Source organism: Neovison vison, chromosome 11 (assembly GCF_020171115.1).
Source record: "Neovison vison isolate M4711 chromosome 11, ASM_NN_V1, whole genome shotgun sequence".
In the NCBI taxonomy this organism is placed as follows: domain Eukaryota; kingdom Metazoa; phylum Chordata; class Mammalia; order Carnivora; family Mustelidae; genus Neogale; species Neogale vison.
In genome coordinates this window covers 165,366,950-165,379,026 of record NC_058101.1, presented here as the reverse complement: position 1 = coordinate 165,379,026, position 12,077 = coordinate 165,366,950, and positions in this window count along the sequence as shown.

Below are 12,077 nucleotides of genomic sequence, written 5' to 3'. Positions count from 1 at the left end.
GAATGAATGAATTCAAGAAACAAATCAACAACTGAACCAGTTCTGCCTGAGTGTAATGATCAGAATGGAGTCCCTTTATTTTTTTCTTTCTGGAGAGTTGAGTACTCTGGAATTTCTCTTGTTGCAAAGGTTAGGATGGCTACTCATGGAAGACATCACCTGAGTCCTGCCAAACCAGAGCATGCAAGAGACTGGCCCAGATACCATCTGCCTGCTGCCCCAGCCCCCATCCCAGCCATCGCCAGCCATGGCTGCTGCCACCTTCAGGATCCACGGCCAACCAGAATCTACGCCACCCCCGCTCCTGATAGCTCTGCCCTATCCAGCTTCCTGGAGGAGGCTCCTTGCTCTTCCCAACCTTGATATAGCTAAAGCTCTTCCTCCTGGGTCCTATCTCTCTCTCTCTCTCTCTCTCTCTCTCTGAGGAAATGGGAGGGGCGAGATCTGCTGCAGATACAGACCCCCAGGTGTAGAAACATGAAGACTAGAGGAAAGATTGGGGTCAGGTTCAGAGACTCCCAGTGAAGAATAGCATGTTCCATAAAAATGGCAGACTACAGCCCCCGAGCTTCCACATCTGACAGCTAAATATGTGATCAAGGTGACACAGTGACACGATGACAGGCGTCTCTGACATAAATGCAAGCCAGAATGTAATGAGGATGTTGCCTACCCACCAGCAAAGTCCCAGGCAGGATGCCCTACGTGATACAAACTGAAGATCAGACAGGAAGCCCTGGTTCCTGATCAAGGTCACCCAGCACAGGGCCAGGTAATGAGTCCAGAGGGCTGGGGATGGCAGCAGGTTTCGGAGCCGGTGTGAGCAGCATTGACAAGGAAGCAGGGGAACTGACATGTAGCCGCGGGCCTTCCACTAACTAGCTGTGCGTTCTCAGACAAGTTAGGTCCCTGGGCCTTGATATATTGTCCTATAAAATGGAATAATAATATTTGTCCTGTTTCTCTCATTAAGACCCACCTAGTTCCTGCCCTGCGTCCCCCTGAATCCATCACTGGATATACTTAACCATATGTGGAGTCCCTTAGTGAGTGCCATTTTAAGACTTCTAAACTGGTAAGGTTTGTGATAAAAGGACCATGATATCTAGCTGCCTTACATATACTGACTGATTTAATCTTCAGAGGTAAGTACCATCATGATTCCCACTGTCCTTTTTTTAGATGAGGAAACTGACAGAGAGTGTCAGTTCCAACCCAGGTCTCACGGTAATAAGTAGTAGAGTCAGCCTTGACCGTGCTGACGCACTGCCCCAAAACTCAGCCAAAGCGAGCCCCTACCCTGGACCCTGTTGCAGTTCCTGTGCTTCTGATTTCTGCACACTGTTTCTATGTCACATTGCACATACAGTAGTAGAATGCCATGCTTAGCCCCTACAGCCAGAACTCTGTCTTTGTAACACTCCCAGGAACTCTGTTCCTACAAAACAGGGCTGGAGTCCTGACCACTGGGGGCTGTTTCCTGTGGTCATTCATTCTTGCGCAGATGCCTACCCAAACTGGAAGGTACTCCGGGCTGGGGCTGGGTCTAATCCATATCTTCACCTGCAGGGGCTACATCAGCCAAGCTCAGAGCAGGTGTTCAGATAAGGCAGCTCAAGTGGCTCCTCCACCTTTGGTGGCTCCTCCCCCTGTGAGCTCACCCTAATGCTAGGGGCTCACCTGGGCCACCACCTGTAACTGACTAACTGTAACTCTATATCCAAATAGCAGGCAGAGTACAGCATGGGGGCCAGACACCCCTAATGGTGAATCCTGTCTCTTCTATTTCATCTGTTCTTTATGCTTTCTCTTATTTGAAGGTAAAATTCACATATGAGATGCATAGATCTTAAGTATGCAATTTAATAACTGTTCCCAAATTTGTACTGTTATGGTGACCAGCGCCCCAATCAAGATACTCCACCCCAGAAATTTCCCTCGTGTCCTCTTCCAGTCTATCCCCACAGGCAACCCCAGCTCTGAACTTTATCACCACAGGTGTTTGACCCCACTCCTGGGTATCATATAAATGGATTCCTTTTGTCAGGCTTCTTTCCCTCAATTTGGTATTTATTCCTTTTTCACTACTGACAAGCTTTCCCTTGCATATGGGGAGATCAGCACCACTCACTCTGTGATCTTGAGAAAGTTATAGGATTCTCCCGCTCATTCCCTCATTCCCTTGACCAGACACCCTCTGCCTCAGTTTTACCTTCTCTAAGATCGTGCTGATGATCAGGCAACAACCTGCTGTTGCCTGCACATTTAGCTAGGATTCAAGAGATAGTAGATACAGGAGTGGATGCAGCAGCCAGACAGCTTACATTCCAATCCTGGTTTCAGCCCTCATGCGCTGTTTGACCTTGGACAAAGTGCTTGACCTCCCTGTGCCCTGTTCTTCCTTGGCTGAGGAGGAACCAACACAATTTTTGAAAAGTTCTTACCACAGTGTCTGGCACGCAGTAAGAGGTGGCGATTGTTACCAAATATCTCACAGGTCATAGTACAGAGCAACCGCTCATTAAATCATAGCTGATGTGTTCGTTATTATTATTAGTCTTTACAGACATGCGGGAAAGTGGGTGTAATCAGTACAGTTGTTCAGTTTTATGGAAAAGGAAACCAGTCCCTCAGCCACTATGACAAACCAGCAAAGCTCTACCTGAACTAAAGTGACCAACCTGTTCTGGAACTTGTCCCCTAGCAGGGACGTCCCAGGAACACCCCTTAGTCTTGGGCAAGCTGGACAGTCCATCACCCTAATCCAAACTTCAGTCTTCTTATCTGTTAAATGGACATGATATACTGTGCCGTCTTCCTCACAGAATTGCTGAAAAAGCCAGAGGAAGGTCTGTGGAAGTGCCATCCAAAAGCAGTGGGATGTTTACTTGTTTGTCTCTGGGAGCACTAGAAAGCACACTAACCCTTGATCTCAACTCTGAATTCAGGACTTAAATTCAACCTTGAATTGGAGTCGTGGCTTCTCTGTTTCCAAGCCTAATGGCGCCAAGCCCTTGTCTATGGTCTGGGATGCAGCCTCCTCATCTACAAATTGGGAATGGTCATAATCAGCCCCTGGGGCTGGTGTGAGGTCTTGTATAGGACAACACCATCTACATAGAAACCGTACCCATTCAATGTCAGTTAATGTGGCCTGGGGGTCCCGTGTCCCAGGACGTTTCTCCAAACTGTCATCCCCTCGCCCCTGGTCCTGCTGACCCGGGTGCCTGACCTTAAGTCCTCCCCAGAGCCACACTCCTGTCAGCCCAGTGGACTCTCACCCCTGTGTCCAATTTCCCAGTGTCAGAGCAGACCCCAACGCTAATGGCCCCCCAAGGGGGATAACCCAGAGCTCAGCCCGGCAACCCTCTCTCAGGCTCCTCTGCCAGATCCGAAGTCAGGCAAACGGCTGCCGGAATCACAAGGCCTCCGCGGTAATCAGCGCGCCAGGCCCGAGGTAATGGAATAACCCTGATGCAATTATATATTGATTGCAAGTATTATAGCTGTTGCTGATTGCTTCTTATTGATACAAATCCACTGGGCTGCCTATTTGGATAAGGCCAAGTGAGAACAAGGAGAGATGGGGGGAGGATGGCGGAAGAGGGAGAGAAGCAGGAGGGATGAGGAAGAGGAGGAGGAGGAAGGAACACATCGTCCCAGGGGCTACTGTCAGTTGGGTGGCAGGACCATAAGGGGGCCCTCAGCCTCAGACCCCTCTCCACTACCCATGGGGGCCACCGCTCCATTTTCACCCAGTTCCCTAGACGTCCTGCCTACCTCCTGCCTGAAGAGCAGACCAGCCAGCAGGTCTTGACACCGTCTTGCTGAGGGCCAGAGATGACGGTCAGAAAGGATGGCTACTCCGCAGCCACAGGGAGCCTGGCAGAAAGGAAAACCAAAGGCAGCTAGTCACTGGGGACATGGCCAAAACCCAGTCAGGGGGCCAGGGGGAGCCATGACACATGGGAGCCAGGGGTCAGCTGATACCCATGTTCCCCGTGGAGGGCAAACAGCCTGCCACCCTGCCGGCTTGTTTCAGCTCCTAGGCTGGGAGCAAGTGCCCTTTTCAAAGGCTATGCAGTGCCACAGTTTTTGCTTTTTTTTTTTTTTTTTTCCTGCACTCTGGTGGCGGTTTCTGCTTAAGAAGGACCCTGAGTGGAGTGCTGGTGTGCTGTCCAGCGTTTCTAAGTGCAAGGAGGCTGGGCTGTGCCTCCTGCAGACACTCTGTGTGTTAGAGAAGCGTCCATTCGGACATGATTTGTAGTGCTGTTGGCAGCGAGCTAGGTGTTAATGAGCCAACAATATGTAATTCTTAAGGTGTCTTTAAGCAGAAACATACCAAAAATAACCTTATGTAGCAATCGGCTGATGAAAATATTGTGAGCAGAAGTTGGCAGGAACCCAGCCCTGTCCCTTCCCCAGCAGCACTGGCCAGCAGTCACTCACTCAGCATTCACAGCCGCTGTCTGGTACATGACCAGCAAAGCCAGCAAGAATCAGCGACACCTGCACACATAAAAACACAAAATAAAACCATGGTCATCCCATCTAGCTCTGGCTTATACCTAGAGGAAGACTTGAGCCTCCTGCTAGGTTGCTGACTTGAGAACACAAACAGATTCGTCCCTGACTTTTCAAAGCTGGTAAGTGAAGACTTGTCCTCATCTTCTGCGATAGGGTAATCAGGTAAGAAAGCCACTGTGTGTCTGCCAGGAACAGACTACCTCTAAACTTGGTTAACTTGGGAAAATCTTGTGCTTTTTTTCCCCCTAAAAATAGGTGTCATAATTTGCATAGGACAAGTCAGTCCTTTTAAAACCTTCTCTGCAAGTAAACTTCCTCTCTTCTCCAAATGCTTTCAATGCCCTGTCTCCGAGTCTTCTGATGGCTTACAGGAGCTGAGGTTGAGTTAGTGGGAAGTCCACATCGTTAATACATGACCAGGTGTCAGACAGTAGTCCACCAGCACCCGTGTGTGCTCAGAGGGCCACAGCCTGGCACGCTATTCATTTTTGTTCACACAGGGGGTGTCTTGCACAGAGGAGAGGCTTATGATACAGAAGCCTATTGCAGTCAGGGTCCATGGATTTGTGGAGAGCTGTGTGGATCCTCAGGACTGAGGATGGGGGCAAGTCCTGAGTCAGCGAAACACCATGAAGAAGGAACAGCAATGTCAACAGCCCAGCTTGACACGCTGCATTTGAGATACCTGTGGCGTTCAGCGGGCGCTCTGCGAACTCCAACCTTCTATGTATTGGGAAAGGATTCCATTAATACTATTGATGTTATCACTATTATTAAATATTAATGTAATTTCCATCCTTGAAGAACCTAAGACAGAATCACTCCAGTGAACTGAGAACAAACTGCCTTTGTCAATAGAAAAAAAAAAAAAGTGAGGATCCAATTTTTAATCCTCTTTTCCTTCCTTTGCCTTGGCTGTCCATCACGAGGAGAATGGCCAGGCATTCAGGGCAAGGCTGTCCAGGACAGATAGGGGAACCACCAACAGTTTTCAAATGGGTAGCTAACGTGTAAGTCAATGACCAAATTCAAAGCTGCTGCATTTTTCGGCTTCATCTACATTGGATGGACTGTCTGGTGACCAACGAGAGGAAGTACCATCTGCTTGGGTGATGCCCGGAGCCAAGGAAGCAGGAGTCCCAAGAGTGTGTGCCTACTTTGACCTCTCTGTATGTCAACTTAGAGCCTGCCCTACCTCCCATGGCCAAGGTTTCCACAGCTCAGATTCAGCACCTTCCAGCCCGGCGATATGATATCATTACAAAGACAGAATGCCTTAATTTGCCAGGATCACTTGGAGGCAAGTAGTGTAAATACTCAGCCTATTCAAACTGTGCCTGCAGTTGTGATTCAGAAAACACGCTCTCCCCCAGGCACTGAGAAGAAAGTATTAGGAGTCAGAAGACCTGAGATCAGAGCTCTGGTTTTGCTACTCCCAGACTTTCAGCACATTTTAAATTTTTCTCGAACTGAGCCTTGGTTCCCTCATCTGTAAAATGGGGCTATTGCCATCTATTCATATTACAGGAGGGCTATAACAATTAAATGGAGGTAGAGATATAAGTAATAAAGCACTGCATGTATATGGTTCATCTCAGCCAGTGATCATTCATACTAACCCCTCTTCATCCAGAGAACACCCTTGATGTTCCCATAAAGTTAATCCCTTCAGTAGTAATGCTTTTGACAAGTACATGTGCTGACCCCTCCCAGCATAATTGTCACTGCCTTGGGAAGACAGTATGGCATATGATAAATGAGGCAGGAAAGTCCCCAAAAAGCGAAGGTCCCGCATTCACCGCCCCCAAAGGGAGAAGATAGTGGGTAGAGTGAGTGACAAGAGGAGACCCCGCCATGTCCCTGCTCTTATCTTTAGAGAAATGATGTCTCCCCTCTTACAGAGCTGTTTCCGGATTAAAAGAACGGATTAAATTTCCTGTAGTTTTCTTTTCCTTTTAATTCCGTTAGTGTAGCCTGCAGCCTGATAGTAAGCAGAGTGTGTCTTTAATGAAGCCAGTAAATAAATTTTTTTAAAAGGGGTCTGATTTACTGGGAAAGTGCCGTGATGTTCTATAAATCCAAGATGTTGCTTTGCCAGTGTCCGGCTGCTGTGGCCCACACTTTCTCGCCAGAGGATCATTTCTTTACATCAGGCCATCAGTGTTTTACCAGCAGACAGAGAAAACCCCCAACTTTTAACTCTGGCCCAGCAGCAGTGAGCATCTCCCACATACGGGGAGTTCCAAGATTAATGAAAGCTTCTGTGCATGTACGGACTCAGCACACAGTAGGCACTCAATAAAGGCTTGTTTTCTTCCTTCTTGGCTGTCTTTTGTTGCTGGATCAAGAGTCCCATCTACACAGGAGAGCAGGCATTTTGTTGGCGTCTATACACATTCTCTCCATAGGCTAAACACTGAACAAATCAGCTTTAAAAAAAAAAAAATTACCTCCATTTATTTTGCAAAAGACTTGCTGACAAGACACCCAGCAGCATCTGAAATTTCATCTCGACAAAGAGGGCAGGGACGAGGCAGCCAGGAGCTCTATTTTCTGACTCTGGGCTTCCCACTGCATTCCTCCCACACCACACGGGCACACACATCGGAGCACATGTGCACCACTGCGATAAGGAGACGTTCAAACGCCACAATTCATCACCCTGGCCCCGGATGGAAGGAGAGTGTGCGCGCGCGTGTGTGCATGCCCACGTGTCACACTCCCACATGCACGTGCACCTGGAGGGCCTTTGTCGCTGGCCTGACAATGGAGCGAAGGCACAGAGCTTACAAGCGCAGAGGGAAAGGCAGGAAGGAAAGAAAGGCACTCCTTTGGCTGCCTCTCTTCAGTTTTGGCTGCACGCGTGGGACCGGTTAACCAGTTAACGGTATGATGAAGGACTGCAGAAAAGGAGAGACGCTTCCAGCCTGCAGCCCTAATGCAAGAGAGAAACATTAATCATCGCAATCCTTGTGGGAGCTGGGGTTGTTCCCTAATGTGTTTGGGGGATTCATGAAGTCAGTGGAGGGGGATGGGATGCTAATGTCCCTTCCCAGAGTCCTCCAGGACTCTGTGCTAAGCTCAGCTGGTCAGAGTCATCCTCACTAGGCACACATGCGTGCACACATACAGCACACGCAGTCTTCGGCCCCTGCCTTGGCTTTCCTCGCAGAGCCAACCACTCCTCTTTGGGGCATTCATGGGAAAACAGGAATTGAATGAATCCACGTTTATGGAGACCAGGCACTTGCATTTGGTTACTTAGTGGCAGCCTCACAAGAGGACTAGGAAAATATTTTTCTGGTTATTGTGTCGCTTGTACAGATGCAGAAAACTAAGACGCAGGGAAGTTATGTGGTTTGGGGTTTGGTTTTCAGGCACAACTGGTAAGTGGTGGATGGAAAATTCAAATCTATATATATATATTTTTTTGATAACCAAGTATTAAGTTTCCCTTTCACAGCACAACTGCCATCTTCTTTCTGCCCCGGATTCCTGGATGGAGAATGGGGTAGGGTCCAGGAAACTGCATTTGATTACAGGTTTTTGTTTTGGCTTTTTTTTGTTGTTGTTTTTTACTTTTTCTTGTTTAACAGCTTTGTGGAGGTGTGACTGAACTACAATAAACTAATTATGCCTGAGGTGGACGCTTTGACAAGTTCTCACATGCGTAAATGCCCATGAAACCGTGGCATCATCAAGAGAGTGGCTGTATCCAGCACCCAGCATCCAGTCTCCTCACGCCCCTCATAGTTCTTCTTCCCACTCCTCCCTACCTCCTTTCCCCCATCTCTGGGCAACAGCAGACCTATTTTCTGTCACTGTCGATTACTTGGCATTTTCTGGACTTTACATTTATGAGTCATAGTGTACGTACTCTTTTTTGTCTGACTTCTGCCACTCCACATGATTATTCTGAAATTCACCTTGTGTATCAACACATCCTCTACATTGCCTTGTAGACTCTGCCTTAAGGATATGCCACAGTTCACTCGCCCATTCACCTCTCAGTGAATACTTGGGGTGCTTCCAGTTTGAGGCTCTTCCAAATAAAGCACCTATGCACATTCTATGCACCTTCACATTCAAACTCTCAAGCCATAATAATAAGAAAATATGTATAAACTTGCCAAATCACTCTGTTGTACATCCTAAACTAAAGTAACAGTGTAACACTGTGTGTCAACTATCCTTCAATTAAAAAAAGAAAAAGAAGAAGAAAAGGCTGTAAGACAAAGAAAAAGAAAAGAAACAACCCAGTCTACAATTGGGGAAATGCTTGAACACACATGTCACCAAAAAAGATACAAACCACAAATAATCATGTGGAAAAGATGCTCAATACCAGTAGTCATTAGAGAAATTAAAATCAAAAGACCACAATGAGATACCACTCACACTTACTAGAATGGCCAGAATGCAAAAGACCAGCCATTCCAAGTGTTGCTGAGAATACGGAACATCTGGAATATTCCTATTCTGCTGATGGAGACAGGAGCTTACACAGGCGGGTCGGCCTCAGAATGTTAAACCCATCAAGCATATGACCCAGACACTTCACTCTTAGCACTTACCAAGAGAAATGAAAGCGTATGTTCATACACACACCTGTTGGGGAATGTTCCCAGCAGCTTTACTTGTAATAAACATTTCCGTTTTTAAAAGGACTCCAGGGGCACCTTGGTGGCTCAGTCACTTAAGCATCTGACTCTTGATTTCAGCTCAGGTCATGATCCGAGGGTGGTGAGATTAAGCCCTATATGGGGCTCTGCCCTTGGCATGGAGGCTGCTTAAGATTCTCTCTCTCCCCCTCCTCTTCCCACTCTCCACTTTCCCGCTCTAAAATTAATTAATTAATTAATTAATCAAAAGAATTCCAGATGATTTTGAAAATGAGTGAGGTTTGGGAACCATTGAACCACGGGCTTTGGATGTACATAATTGCTCTAGAAAATTCTCATATTCTTCAAATAATCATATAAATGGAGAAAATAGCCGAATCAAGAAGTCACCAATTGGTAGAGAAATGCCATTTAATGAACTTATATGCTGCTGGGCAAGTCACTTCACCTATTTAGCTCTCTGTTTTATCTGTTTGAACCATGAGAGGTAGTTTCAATGACTCCCAGACTCCAGGACTCTGTGCATCTATGATCTCACAGAACTCCACAAAACTCCTACTCACCCTCCTTGAAAGGGTGGAATGAATTCCATAGAACAGTTTATGGGCCATAGTTTTCCCCTGTTGGGTGCATCTATCCAGCTCTCCGGCAGGCACACAGTAGCACAAAAATAGGTATGCGCGCACGCGCACACACACACACACACACACACATACACACACACTTAAATTTTTAAATTTAAAAAGTTAATGTCTGGGGTGAGTGGCTCAGTGGGTTAAAGCCTCTGCCTTCGGCTCAGGTCATGATCCCAGGGTACTGGGATCGAGACCCATATCGGGGCTCTCTGCTCAGCAGGGAGCCTGCTTCCCTGCCCCCCTCTACTGCCTGCTTGTGATCCCTGTCAAATAAATAAATAAAATTAAAAAAAAAAAGAGTTAATGTCTTCAAGATTGAGAATACCACAATTGTCATTAAACTATTCCGGACAAGAAGGCCCTCTGTTGCCTTGCAGCCCATATGAGACTGTATTTTACTTATGTGGATTCTTTTTGTCTGGAATTATTTCTTCATTTTGAAAAACCCGCACAATGTAAGGCTGAGGACAGAGAATCGTCAGCCTCCCTTATTTGGAAATGGATTTGTCGTTTGCAGTCAGGACCCATACCTGGGGCAGTTTGGATCAAAAACAGTTTTGAAGGCTTCATTTATTACTACTCTTTAAAGAATTCACCCTTTGATCAAGAGCCTGGGGATTCCATGCTTTGCCCCCTCAAAATGTGTTCCTACCCCCAAGATCCCAGTGCTGTTTTTGTTTCTTTTGAAAGCCCTGTTTACTTCGGAAATTCAGCAATTGCTCCTGAAGTTCCTTTGATGTTTATTGAATTTAATATATTTCATTGCATTATGGAAAAGCTATTTCAGCTTTTGGTATCAGCATCTTCTTGATGTGCCGAGGGGTCTTTTTGTTGGGTTTTGTGTGCGTGGTTGTTGATTTGCGTGGCTGAGTTTTTTTTAAATGATTGAAGATTTTTGTTCTTTTTATTTTATTTTTAAAGTCTAGCCAAAGGGTAAGCAAGCCATGAGACTGACAGCTCCTAGAAACTAGGATTCCCCATTGAGTCAAGGGACAAATGACAAGAAAAAAATATTTTTTTCTTCTCCCATTCTCCCTAATTCCATTGGCCCATCACTTGCCTCTACAGTAATCTAACAGAGGTCACAAATTAGGAACATTATATCTATCCATCAACAATTATTCAAACACCTACATGTGCTTCTTAGTATAACAAGCTTTGTGCTCGGTACAAAAGTCAAGTAGCTTCAAGTATCATTGAGAAACAAGATGTATATATCTGTTCTGGGTTGAACAATGTATCCACAAAACTCATGTCTACTTGGAACTTGTGATGTGACCTTATTTGGAAATAGGGTCTTCGATAAATTAAGAATAAGTCATACTGGATTAGGGTGGGTTCTAACCCAATGACTGGTATCTTCATAAAAAGAGGGGAATTTAGACACGATTCACACAGAAGGAAAATGACCAGATGAAAACAAAGGCAGAGACTGAAGTGATGTTGCCACAAACCAAGGAATGCCAAAGACTGCTGGCCGCCCTCAGAAGCGAGATGAGGCAGAGAATTCTTCTCCAGAGACTTTAAAGGAAGCACCATCCTGCTGATACCCTGATTTCAGTCTTACAGCTTCCAGAACTGTGAAAAAATAAGTTCTGTTGGTTTAGCCAGTCTACTTTTTAGTAATTTGCTACAGATGCCTGAATAAACTAATATAATACTCAATATACAATTAAAAGCAGATGCCTATGTATTACTAGACACTAATCTCAGAGCATTCATATATTTAATTTTTCCCATCTTATAAGGTAGATATAATTATTACCCTATATTTAGGATAACCATAAGATTTATCACTCAAGAAAAGACAGTGAAAGGGGACACTATTAATAATTGCACTAGGGCAATAGGTATTAGCCAAGCCTATCAGGGATGCATGGTCATCCTACCCATACTTCAGATGAAAAAAACTGAAGCACAGAAACGTTTGGTGATGCACTCAAGGACACACAGCTGGTAGAGGACAAAGACAAGAGTGGAAGGAACTCAGAGCTCTTAACAGTAACCACCACTCAATGCCATATTGAATTTGCCCAACTTCTGGAATCTAGCCTCAAGAGCAAAGAGTCACCTTAATAGATGCCTCAAACACAGAGCTATCATGAGTATAGGCTGGACCGGGTGTCCAACAACCACTGACCCAGGGGTCCAAGACCTAAGAAAAATGAAGATTCTCTCTGCTCCCATTATACAGGGTCATAGGAAGAGAAGTTAAGACCCAGATTATCAGTTCAATTGTTTCATACAATTACCACATCCTAGGAGCAAGTTCATTCTCCTCCTGCATTCTTGG